Genomic DNA, 13,410 nt, shown 5'->3' with positions numbered 1-13,410 from the left:
TCTGTAAAATTTCTAACCTTCTTCAACAATGGGCTCAGGGATTATATTGTGTTTGTTCTTTTAGTGTTTATTTTTGGGATTTAGGTGAAGTTTTAGCTTTCCTGTAATCTGTAGAGTGTCTTGCCTATGGAAAGTAAATAATGGCACAAGGTAGAGATAACTTAGTCTTGCTATTCTGAGAGATGTACCTAACGATGTAAAAGTCTTTAAAGCAATAACAGTTGAAATGCTGTTGTAATACATTATTTATTTTCCCCATTGTGGGTTGTATGCATACAGAGTTTTAAAAACTTTTTTATGGAAATTTTGTGGTAAAACATGATATGTTGAATGCATTCTTATACTCAAAATTGGGAATTAAGTGAGATTTGGCATGCTTTCTCTCTCCTTGGCTCCTGGAATCCTGGCAGGAGGTTGATATGTTCCTTTCTGTGGAGACTGTTCCAAGGGAACAGGCTGACTCTGACGTTTGGGGAATCACAGGCAGAAGGGCTGCTTCTCTGCTCAGCTCATTGGCCAGCATATGTCCTCACACGCAAGCTTCCAGGCCAGGGATTGCCAGCCAGGTGTTTAAAGACAGCCTCTGTTTTCAAAATGCGAGGCCAGAACAGAGAGAAAACAAAAAAACAACCTGTGAGCAACAAACACGAAACAGCAAGCAGAAGGAAGCTGAAAGGATAAGTGTAAGGTCTCCAAAGAGCTGAGACATTTGCACCCATGAAAATGAACAGGAGTCTTTTCAAAAGTACGTCCTAAGAAAAAGAAAATTAAGAGAGCAGAAATAAACTCAGTAGAGACATTGGGAAATAATGTTGAAATCTCCCAGAGCACAGAAAGGAAAGACAAATGGAGGAGAAAAGAAAGAACACAGGATGATGGATCTAGAAGGTCTACCATCCACGTAGTAAGAGTTGAAAATAATTAATAATTAAAAGGATAAAATTGTTAAAGAATTGATATTAGAACCATGTCCCTTGGTTTCCCACAACCAAAGAATAGGGGCTTCTGGACTGAAGGCTCCCAAGTAATGGAGCTACTCTCGCTGCCTCTAGCTTTCTCACAAGCCTCCCATTTTCCCTCCCAGCAGCACTGGGGTGATCTTCCTGCTGTTCTTTCTAGCACTCAGTGCAGATGAAATGTAATAATTATGTAATGATTTTGTTCTTTTTATTTACAGCTCCTATTACAATTGTAATTTTTTACACTCCTTATAGTTGTAATTAAATAATCATGTGTGTATGTCTCACTCTAGTCTCAAAGCTCTTTTAGGGTAGAATTATACTTTTTTTTTTCTTTTTAAATAATTTACCTTCTATATACACCGCCTATTACAGTGCCTAGTCTAGTAGTGGCTCTAGTAAATATTTTTGGAATTAATGAATCTGGGGGAGGTGAGGCACATTCATTTGCATGCAGGGGACAGGCATGAATGGAACAAAGTGGAATAATAAATTGCAGTTGGACCTTGTCAGAGGCCAGTAGGGTGGTGAGGGCTGTGGTAATGGGAGAGTGCTGCCACTCAGTTTCGTGTTGTCATGCGGCCATGAGGACCCCTAGTGACAGGGTTTTCCAGAGAAGCCTCAAACCCAGCAAGCCCAGGTGCAGCAGGGCTTAATGAGCTAGAGCAAGATTTATGGAACTAGACTGCCTGGGATTGAGTCCTGTGTTTTAGGTGTATGGCCTTGGGTAAGTTACTTGTCTGTGTTCCTAAATCTGTAAAGTAAGGTTATTGTGAAGATCAAACTATTTCATGTTTAAGTGCTTAGAACAGTCCTGACTTGGTAAGCGCTGCATAAACAATTATTTATTTAAATAAAACTCTGGAAGTCCCAGGTCTAAATTCAAACCTTCCTGTATCATGAATGGCCTTCGTGATGAGTTCCAAATCAGTCCAAAAATCAATCTCTGCATATTAGGAAAATCACTCTGTATTATGCCTGTCAGTTTAACTTCACATTGAAGTTAAACTTTGCTCTTATATTGTTTTGATTTTGTAAAATGTCCCTCTGAAAAAGAGAGCCTGTAGGAGTTATTTTCCCAATGGTAACTTTACTTCTCCTTAGGAGCACAAGACTCAGTTATTGTAGCTATGAAATTATAATTTTTCTTAAAAGGCTTCAAGGCCCAAATTAAAATATCCGAGTTATTGTGTGATAATGGCAATGATTAAGCAGCAGCAAACACTTGTATTCCAGGCACTGTGTGGCCAGATCATTCTATTAACTCATTTGGTTCATCTGATGCACACACCAACCCTATGAGGTAGGTCCTGTTAGTAACCTCATTTACAAATGAGGACACGGAGGCATTGAGTCAAGGCATTAAATAACTTTTCCAAGTTTGCAGAGCACTAAAACCTACATGTGTTGTCTCCAAAGTCTGTTTTCACCCTCACGGTAGATAATTGCTACTCCAAGACCAGGAGCATAGGCAGCAGATGGGAGCTTGTGAGAAAGGCAGAATTAGATGGGGATGGACCAAAGTTTATTTCTCTCTTCTAGAGGAAACTTCCAGAAGTCCAGGCTCCCTGCTTCCTCCTCCTTCCTCCTCCTTCCTTCACTTCATGCCACCTTCATTCCATCATGAGTTCAGGCATGTAAGCATGCAACAGATACCAAACGGAATTAATTCTTTTACTTTCTGCTCATCCCTTGCTCCAAACAATATCTGTCCTTCTTGTGTTATCTCAACAAAATGGCATCACTTCCACACTCAAGTTGCCCAAGTTGGAAAATAGCTGCTGACTTTCTTTCCCTCAGCCCTACTGAGGCAATTTAATCAATCCCTGTCCTCTTGGCTTTTTTATAGCTCTCATTTCTTTCCACCTCTCCAGCCATAGTTAGTTCTGTCTGGATCATAACAGAAGCCTTCCAGTCTTACTTAATTGCTGCCCAAACTCCTCACCTGCCTCTAGAGCTGGTCCTTGTCTTGCTTTCCTGCCATTTGAGTTAAAGCCGTGTTGGCTTTTATATTTGCTCCCTGGATCATGCTCACCTATTCCTGTAACCATGTCTTTTGTTAGGTATAACTTTACTCATTCTTCAGATCTCAGCTTAGAACTCATATTCCATAGGAATCTTTTCCTGACCATGCCCCAAGTCTGGGCTGTACCTACTCTTTTCCCAACCTCACTCCCTAGCACCATGTCTGTTGTGCTCTTTCTCATAAGTGCTGTAGCATTAGGGACTATTTCCTCTTCACCACTCTTTGTGATGGCCTAGAATAGTGCCTTATGTATAGTCTACTCTGATATATTTTTTGAGGGAAGGGGATAAATTAGTAGGTGAAAAGTAAGTAAATATAGTAAAGACAATTGTAATATAGCTTGGTAGTTTTGATACAGGTGACCCAGTGTAGTGGTTCCCACACTTGTGATTTACGTACAGATCACTGGTGATGTTGTTGGAGTACAGATTCTGATTCAATAATTTGTTGGGACTCTAGAGTCTGCCTTTCTCACAAGCTCCCAGCTGATGCCTATGCTCCTGGTCTTGGAGTAGCAAGTATCTAGTGTGAGGGTGAAAACACAGACTTAGGAGACAACACATGTAGGTTTTATTGGCTCTGTATGCTTGGGCAAGTTACTTAATGTCTCAGTGCTTCGGTGTCCTCATTTGTAAATTAGGTTGCTAATAGGACCTACCACATAAGGCTGGTGTGTGGATCAGAGGTGAATCAAATGAATAGAGTGATCTTGCCACATAATGCCTGGTATACAAGTGTTTGCTGCTTAATCATTGGCATCATCATTATATCAATAGCACTTTATACATTTCATAGTACCTGTACATGTTTTTGTAGTTAATTCTTGTCATATTCCTGTGAAATTATATTATTACACTATTAGAAAATTCAAAAATAGAGGGTCAAGTGAAATGACTTATTAAATGTTAACAGTGAATATTTGTGGAGCTGTATTTAAATTCAGTCCTCTGACTCATATCTCAGCCCATTGCTACTCCTGACTTAATTTTTTTAAAACTAAGTGCTGGGAGTTAATTTTAAGAGGCTAAAATGTTAATATGGTGGTCAGAGACAATTAAATATTTAGAAGCTATTCATTTTTTTTTATTGAGGAAATGTCAACCACTAGACAAGATTTAAGGAACTAATGAACTCAGATTCCCAAATGCTCAGGGGGCATTGCATGGATAATTTGGGCAGTTTTCTCTGCCTGCCTCCTGGTTGCCCTGCCTTCCCTGCTGTCCCAAGTCACTGGGTTCTGTTTGTGTTTCCCTCCAGAAATTTCCTCTTGGCAGAAAGCCTGGGCAGTGGTTGGTCTCACTTTGTTGTCCTGCTTCGGAGATTACAGTCACTTGCTGTCTGTGGCCTATTATCTGAAAAATAGTTGCTTCCCATGTTTTGTGCCATTTCCCAGTTGTTTAACAGCAGGGGATTAGCCCAGACTCTGTTTGTCCCTCACTTGTGAGTCTTCGTTTTTCTGTTCTCTAAAATGGGGTTGCTTCATAAGATAGCATTAACTTAAATGAGATAATGTGTGTAACAAACCTGCTTAGGTACCTAATTCTTTGTCAATGTTCAATAAAAGGCTTTTTGTTTATTTGGTTTTGTTTTTATTTTGTAGTACTTCACTGAATTTTGTCTTGTTTAATAGAGGTTAGGCATGTTTTATCTTTGGTTAAAGTGGAGTTTTAATTTAAGTATTTTGGTAAACATCTGCAAAACTGCCTGATCTGGTTTTCAGTCAGTGTATTTGTTGTGTGGCCGTCATGTGCCAGACACCAGGGCCAGTAGGAAAACCTTGCGTTCTCTCATCTGGGCCCCTGAGTCTTTGCTCTCCTTTTCGCTCACATTGTGAGCTTCTTAGATTTGCTGCCTGCACCGCCTTTCTTCACACACTCTCTTGAACCCGCTGCTAGCGGGCTTTCCTCCCCACCATTCACTCCATTGAAACTGCTGTCTCAGGGTCACTGATATCATCTAAATTACCAAATGCAAATGGTCTTATTTTGACTAGTCAGTGCATTTGACATCTTTTTCTCTTAGAAATATTTCTCTGACTTGATTTGTGAATGATCACGCCATGGAAAGCCAATGACCAAAGCATGAATGTTTGTAGTAAATTTAATCACAAAGTGGCCCTGTGAGAAGGCTGGAGATTAGCATCTTGGATTGCCTTCCCCACAGTGGGGAAGTTCATCTGTGCAGCAGGAGGTCTCCATGTTCAGAAGATGGAAGAGTCAACAGTATCTGAAGGTGGAGCCATCACCCTGTGAATGTCAAAGGTACCAGGCACAGAGAGAGGAGAGGTCTGCAGGGTCAGTCAGCGTAGACTGGTTTGGGTTGGGCCAAGCTAACCTCAAAGATACTGAAAAGGAACCTTAGGCACACATCATGACTTTCATGCTAGAGGCATTATATTAAAGGGCAGATAGGAAGAAACAGAATGAGAGGTTAGTTATAGAAACTGAGCAACTTAAACAGGAAATAAAAAATAACTGAAAGCCAGGTTACACTACCATGCAAAGTGAGAGCTACTTGTATTTAGTTTAGTTGAATGCATGCTATATTAGTTATCAATTGCTGTGTAAGAAGTCATCCCAATATTAGTGGCTTAAAGTGACAAGAATTATTTATTTTGTTCATATCTGCAATCTGGACAGAGCTCAACAGGGGCAACCTGTCTCTCTCCGTGTGATGTTAGCTGGGGTGGCACAGTTGGGAACCAGAGAGTTCACTGTCAAGATGCCTCTCTCACACAGCTGGCAAGTTGATGCTGACATCAGCTGGATGCAGAAGCCCAACCCTGGCTTTGGGTCTTGGGCTGCTGGAGCTTCTTTATAGTGGCTGAGTTGCAAGAAAACCAAGGGAACCTTGGTCACCTTTTTTGTTTTTTTTTTCTTCTGGTGTTGCCTTTTATGACCTAGTTAGAGTCAGAAGTCTGTCCAGATTCAAGGAGAAGGAACATAGACTCCACTTATTAATAAGAGTATCAAAGTCATATTGGAGGAAGGACGTTTGGAATGGAGTTGTTGCAGCATCGTGATATTCTGGTGAATGATGGACTGCATATACAAAGTTGATATAAGGTCCCATAAGATGATAATGGAGTTAAAATTTTTTTATTACCTAGTAATGTCTTTGCTGTCTGTGATGTGGTGAAATAGATATTTGGTCTTTGTCTCAGTTTCCTGGCATTACAATTCCTAAAATCCTTGAAATCCCCAAAGCGTCTTTTTGTATGCTAATGAGTTGACTGTTGGCTGGCCACTCCTGGGTAGCTTCAGCATGTGTATGGTCACTGGAAAGACCAAAGCAGGATTGGACTTTCAGCTCTACCCTCCAACCTCTGGGGACATGAGAAGGGCTACAGGTTAAGTTGGTCACTAATGGCCCGTGATTTAATCAATCATGCCTATATAACAAAGCCTCCTTAAAAACCCAGAGGACAGGGTTGGGGAGCTTCCGGATAGCTGACACACAAAGTTTCCTGGAGAGTAGCACATCCAGAGAGGGCATGGAAGCTCTGTACTCCTCTCATACTTCACCCTGCACATCTCTTCATCTATATCCTCTGTAATATCCTTTGTAATAAACTAGTAAACCTAATTAATTGTTTTCCCAAGTTCTGTGAGCCAGTCCAGCAAATTAATCAAACCCAAGGAGGGGATTATAAGAATCCCAATTTATAGCCTGTTGGTCAGAAGCATAGGTAAAGCAACCTGGGTCTTACCATTGGCATTGGAAGTGGGGCTCAGTCTTGTGGGACTGAATCCTTAACCTGTGTGATATGACCTATCTCCAGGTAGATAGTCAGAATTGACTTGAATCATAGAACACCCAGCTGGTGTCCACTGCAGAACTGATTGCTTGCTTAGTGTTTGGGGGAAAATCCCCACACATTTGGTCACACAAGTCTTCTGTGTTGATTGTGGTATGAGAGGAGAGGAAAAACAGTTTTTTCCACAGACTGTCCTAACTCATTGCTCAGGTGGGAGCAACAGGCTATGCCATCTAACCTAGGTGTAGCAGACTGAACCATCTAGGTTTGTAGTAAAGAAACTCTGAGGTTCGCATAGCAAGGATTTTGCCTCATGATGCATTTCTCAGAAGGATCACCGTAGTTAAGTGAAGCATACCTGTATCAAACATTTAGGTAATTTAATGTTGGCTTCTCTATCTGGTAAAATCAATATAGGAAATTCAGGTTGGACTTTTTATGAGAAAATAAACCCAAGTCTTGCATGAAAGACCAAAATGGGGAGAAGACAACTTTTACACCAGTCTAGTTTGTTTAAGGATTCACTTTAACTAGGAATATTACCCAGATTCTTTAAAACTCTTCAAATTTGTTTGTCTTAATTTCTTTTAATTTAGCTGTATCGATTTGCATTCCTTGTTCTCTCATATTCTAGCAGCCAGCTTCTCTTCTTCGTATACTCTCCCTCCCCTTTACTGCTTCAGGAAGCAGTCTTAAGTTTTGTTAAAGGACCAGCATATTTAAAGCGTAACAAGGTTGTTTTCTTGGTGGGATCTTAATATGTACAGTGAGTATAATTGAGGAAACTGTAGAGCAAAATATTTATTATGGTCCTTGGTTTTTCTCCCTCTTTCATATGCACCTCGGAGCTTAACTCCAAAGTTTATTAACTCCTCGTTTCTTCACATCTTGACTTGGGACTGCCCTACTTCTTTCAAGAGAAGATAAAAGTTAGGCACTAGGAACCCTTGAGATGTTTCATATGTTAATTAAAGGGAGACCTGAAGTTGTGGACCGCACAGCATCAATCATTGACATTTTATCGCATTCCCATTCCATTAAGCATTTGAGCTCTTCCCTCCAGTGATTTAGACTGGACCATCTGAGAAGTTAGAGCTGTTTGATGCCTGAGCTACGACTCAGGAAAGTGTGATCAGTAGACTAATTTTGGTTCTGAAACTGTTAACAGTCTAGGACAAGATAAGGGTAGAAATTTAGTGGAAGTATCTTGAAACTTACATAGCAATTTGACAGTAATTTTATGTTTATTGACCCCAATGATAGAAATTTTGTGCTTGGCTTTTGTATGTCTATTTTTTTAACTTTCATTTTTCTAGAAATTTATTTTCATTGTATTTTACAAAAGTATTGGTCTGTGAGTGGTTGGAAATTAAAACAACTGGTCCTTCATCACGGATCATTTGTGAAGTACTGGTCTAAACCATGTAAAAACAGTTTCATGTTTTTAAATCTTTTCATTTCCTCATCTTTAATAGTTTTTTAAAAAGGATACTCTGTAGTGTGCAAAAGTAGCAGATCCCTATGACTGGTTAATCTTGAAAAGTTCTGAAAAATATAATTGGCCACAGATGCTGAAGGGCTACTACAAACGGAACCCTGTGAAAGACTACCTTTCTATGGTGAGGAGGGTGAAAGGCTTTTTTCATTTAGAGAGAAACAGGGAATTGGCAGCCCCAGTTGTTCAACTTTAGCCATGGGTCAGAAACAAATACAGAAGCACACAAACAACACAGAAAAGTCTCTTAATTGGTGAAAACAGAGTAGTCAGTGTATCAGAAGGCAACTCTTTGGACTTCTCTTTCCATAGTTGAGACCATCCCTCAAAGTGACTAAACCATGGTGACTGCCCAAAGAGGTGACCCAGATGCCAGGATCTCAGAATCCTCAAGACCAACTCAACAAAAAAGACCAGCATGAAGAGACATCAGTGTCACCAGCAGGGAACTTGGGTAGTTATTAATGGAATCAGGCACAGAACTACCTGGAGACACGATGGCAGGAAATGTTGCTTTTTTGAGAATTTGTGGCACTGATAGGAATTTGACAAGAAGATAATACATTAAACTAAAGGAAAGTCACATTCTAACTTGGAAAACTGCTTCACTGTGGTAACATTGTAACAAAAGTTCATTTAAAATAAATGTTTGGCCTACTTTTTTGAAGACTTGTGAAAGATTTCACCATTGATTTTTGGGGGGCTACAGATTCTGATTGTATCATATTTTTGGTTTAGCTTCTCCCCCCGACATGCTCAATATGATAAGTAGTCTTTTCATTGCTACTATAGTCAGTTCTTCTGACCACTCTTGAGATGCTGTGTTTTGGGGTGTTTTTTTTTTTTTTTTTTTTTTTATAGGAAGCAATTGATACTATGTTTTGTTTAGTATCTTTCTGTTTAATTTGGGGAGCAAAAGAGATAGTTTAAATAATCATAAGTATAGTTGGTTTTGTTTGGTGATCCAACAACCTTGCTAAATTCATTTATTAATTCCAATATCTGTAGATTCTTTTAGATTTTTTTTGTACATAATTGTGTTGTCTGTAAATAATGATAGTTTTATTTTTCCTTCCCAACTTTTCTGTTTTACTTCTCCCTTCTTACAAACTATGACACTTGGCAGTGACTTCCAGAACAGTGTCATATAGAAGTGGTAATGGTAGGCATCCATGTCTTGTTTACAGTCTTGGGAGGTGAAAAACTTTTTTTGCATTGACATTTAATTTGAGTTTCATGTATGTACTTGTCATCAGATTAAGGAAATTTCTTCCCATTTCTAGTTTGCTAAGAGTTTTTATATTGAGTGGCTGGTAAACTTTATCAGATGTTTTTTCAGCATGTGTGCAGATACTATGGCTCTTCTTCTTTCTGTAAATGTGGTGATATATATTGATTGCTTTTTGAATGTATAACACCTTAGCATTCCTAGAACAAACTCCTTTTGGTCATGTATTATTGTTTTTAAGTATTGCTGGGTTAAATTTGCTAATGATTTTTTAAGATTTTTGCATGCGTATTTGTAAGAAAGATTGACTCATATCCTTTCTCATATTGTCCTAGTCAGGTTTTGATATTATTGTTTTGCTCATAAAACAAGTTGGGAAATGTTTCATAATTGTTCATTGGAAGAATTTCTGTAAGATTAATACCATCTGTTCTTTAGTTTATTGGAAAAATTCAAATACTTGTTTGTTAATTAAAATTTTAATTATAGATTGACTGTTTTTAATAGGTTCATTTCAATTTTACATTTCTTATTTCAGTTTTGCTCAGTTTTGTTTTGCAAGAAATTTTGCATTCCGTCTAAATTATCAAATTCATTGGCATAAAGTTATTAATAATCTCTTATTAATGTATTAATAGTCTTATTATCTCTTACCTTATTATCACTTATCTTATTATTAGTATCTTCCTCATTCTTGATATTACTATATGCCTCTTTTTATCCTTGATTAATCTTACTAGAGGTGTATCAGTTTTATTATTCTTTTAAAAGAAATGACTTGATTTTTTTCAGCTTCTAAATTGTAGTATCAGATGTACGTACTTAGATAACTGATTTTTCAATCTTCATTTATGATACATGTATTTAAATATATAGATTTTAATCTAAGTACAGTGCTGTCTGCATCCACAGTTTTGATATTTCTTTTCACTTTATTATTCAGTGAGTTCCTTTTTAACTAATGGGTTACTTGAAATCCATTGCTTAATTCCCAGAAACAATGGGGGATTTTCTAGTTATCATTTTGTAATTATTGTCTAGTTTAATGCTAGACACAGAACATGCTTTGAATAATTTTAGTCCTTTGATATTTATTGAATCTTGTTCTTTCACTCAGCATATGGCCAATTTTAGTAAATATATCATGTGCACTTATGAAGATGATGCATTCTTCTATTGGGTGTAGTGTCAGTTTCTATGTCAGTTAGATCAAGTTTTTTAATCGTGCTGCTCAGATTTTCTATATGGTGTCAAAAGTCATACTTGAAGGGTATACTTGACTATACTGGAGTGTCACTCTATGCCACTTCCCCCATTCCTGCTCTTTCTGTCTTTGTCCCACTTACTCCCATATGTAACCAATCTCTCTGGTCTCCCATTTCTGTGTTTTTTTTTTAAACTCCTATGAACTGAACAGATACATTTGTATTTTCTTATTTTTCTTTTTCTTTTATATGAAAGGTACACTGTAGTTATCCTTTGCACTTTGGGTTTTGAACCTAACAAGAGAAGGTACTTCAAAAAGTTCCTGGAAAAATGGAATTAAAAGATAATGCAAATCCTTCCATAAACTTTTTTAGATCCCTCGTATAACCTGTAAATTCTGCATTATCAATTATAGGGATCTTCCTCTTTATTCCCCCCCCACCGGCAGCATATTAATAGCACTCTATCATGGGAATGTACCGTAGTTTATTCAACTACTCTCCTGTGAATGGGCATTTAGGTGTTTCCCAATACTTTGCGATATTATGTATAAGTATTTTCATATTGTAAGTATGTGTCTTAGTCAGTTTAGGCTGTTGTAACAAATTCCATACACTGGGTGGCTTATAAACAACAGAAATTCATTTCTCACAGTTCTAGAGGCTGGAAATCCTAGATCAGGGTGCTGCCAGCATGGTTGAGTTGTGATGAGGTCCATCATGTAGGTTACAGACTGTAGATTTATATCCTCACATAGTGGGGAGCAGAAAGAGGAAGTAAGCTCTCTTGTGACTCTTACAAGGGCAGTAATCCCATTCCCACTCATATGATCTTGTCTAATCCTAATTACCTCCCAAAGACCCCTACCTCCTAGTATCATAACATTGGGAAGTAGGGTATCATCATGAATTTTGGGAGGATCCGAACATTTTCGTTTATAACAGCATATCTTCGGCATAAATTCCTAGGAGTGGGCCAATAGGTAAAGCACATGTGGTTTTGTTAGGTGTTGCCATGTTTTCCTTAGTACAGATTATACCAACGTGCACTCCCACCAACAGTGCATGAGAGTACCTGTTTCTTCACGTCCTTGCCAACAAACTGGGTACTGCTGTGTCTTCTTGGTTTTTAAAAAATTATTCAACAATTGTTTATATATATTTTTATTGAGGTAAAATTCCCATAACATAAAATTTACCATGTTGACCACTTTCAAAGTGTACAATTTGAGTGTTTTTTAGTATATTCACAATGTCATGCAACCGTCACCACTATCTAATTCCAGAATATTTCCACCATCCTCAAAAGAAACTCCTTACCTCTTAGCAGTCATTATCAACTCCCCACTCCCCCCAGCCCTCCTAGCCAGTAATCTACTTTTTGTCTCTATAGCTTTGCATGTTCTAGATATTCCATATAAGTGGAATCATACAGTTTGTGGCCTTTTATGTCTGGCTTCTTTTGACTTAGTGTAATGTTTTCAAGGTTCATCCATGTTGTAGCATGTATCAGTACTTCATTCCTTTTTTTGCCAAACAATATTTCATTGTTAGATATACCATATTTTGTTTATCCATTCATCTGTTAATAGACATTTGGGTTATTTTCACTTTTTGGCTATTATGAATAATGCTGCTGTGAACATTCACATACAAGTTTTTATTTGGATGTATGCCTTCAGTCTCTTGGATTATACCTGAGAGTGGAATTGTTGGGTCATATGGTAACTACGGGTTAAGTACATTTGAACTGCTCCAGATTTGAAACTTTTTGAGCATGACATGACACACAGAGCATTTCAATGAACATTTCAGATTTTAGATTTTCGGAAAGCATATAATGCAGATATCCCATAATCCGAAAAAATTCAAAATCTGAAACACTGCTGGTCCCAGACATTTTGGATAATGGATACTTAACCTATAATGTTTAACCTTTTGAGGAACAACCCAACTATTTCTGTAGTAGTTGCACCTTTTCACATTCTTCCCAGCAGTGTATGAGGGTTTCCTTGCCAGCACTTGTTACATCTTTTTAATGAACTGTCTGTCCACGTCTTTTGTCCATTTGTCTATCAGTTTTCCCCTTCCTTTTAAGAGTTTCTGTATAGAGAGTATTAGCTTTTTTTCTGTGATATATAGTACATGTATTTTTCTCTTCTGTTTTTGTTATCTTTTGACTTGGTTTATGGTTTTTTTGGCTTTTTTTGTTTTTGTTTTTCTTTTTGCCATACTGTCATAATTAAAAAAAAAAAAACTAAATGGAAGGTACTATGGATAAAAAAAATATCATTTATGCTTTGGCCAATGCCATCTTTCTCTACAGAGGGTTGGCCCTTTTCTTTGCTGGGCTGGTGGGGTGGAGCCTGGTCATTGCATCCAGTCATGGTGAATCTGAGCAGACTGTGCTCCAGGTTGTGAGGCCCCCTCTGTTTCTATGCCAGCTGTTCTTAATGTGGGTCTGGGGATGTTCTGAGACTCCTGGTGAATCCTGAAGTCTAATTCCTGTTTCCTAAGATCCTCTCCCTTTCTTTCACTATAGTTTTAGAAGCTCACTCTTGGCTTGGGTTCAGCATTCTTAATGGGGCAACCAGTGGAGTGTTTGACTCAGTCTCCACCTTTTCCTCTCACTAGAATCCTGGGTCCCTCCCTTGCAGTCATAATTTGGTCTCTTGATGCCAAAGGCTCTGCTGGTTTTGATCTCATTAGTAACCTTTTCTTGGTTCTTCAGGCTCTCGAG

The 13,410-nt window shown here is 38.2% G+C and overlaps 1 protein-coding gene across 18 annotated transcripts in view; it reads left to right on the top strand.

The window, feature by feature from the left end:
• Positions 1-13,410, top strand: part of PTK2 (protein tyrosine kinase 2) — a 299,259-nt gene that overhangs the window by 83,490 nt on the left and 202,359 nt on the right. The gene's annotated exons all lie outside the window — the stretch shown is intronic.

Source organism: Cynocephalus volans, chromosome 15, assembly GCF_027409185.1.
Source record: "Cynocephalus volans isolate mCynVol1 chromosome 15, mCynVol1.pri, whole genome shotgun sequence".
Taxonomy (NCBI): Eukaryota; Metazoa; Chordata; class Mammalia; order Dermoptera; family Cynocephalidae; genus Cynocephalus; species Cynocephalus volans.
The sequence above is the reverse complement of the archived record's forward strand: the minus strand, read 5'-3'. Positions and strand labels throughout refer to the sequence as shown.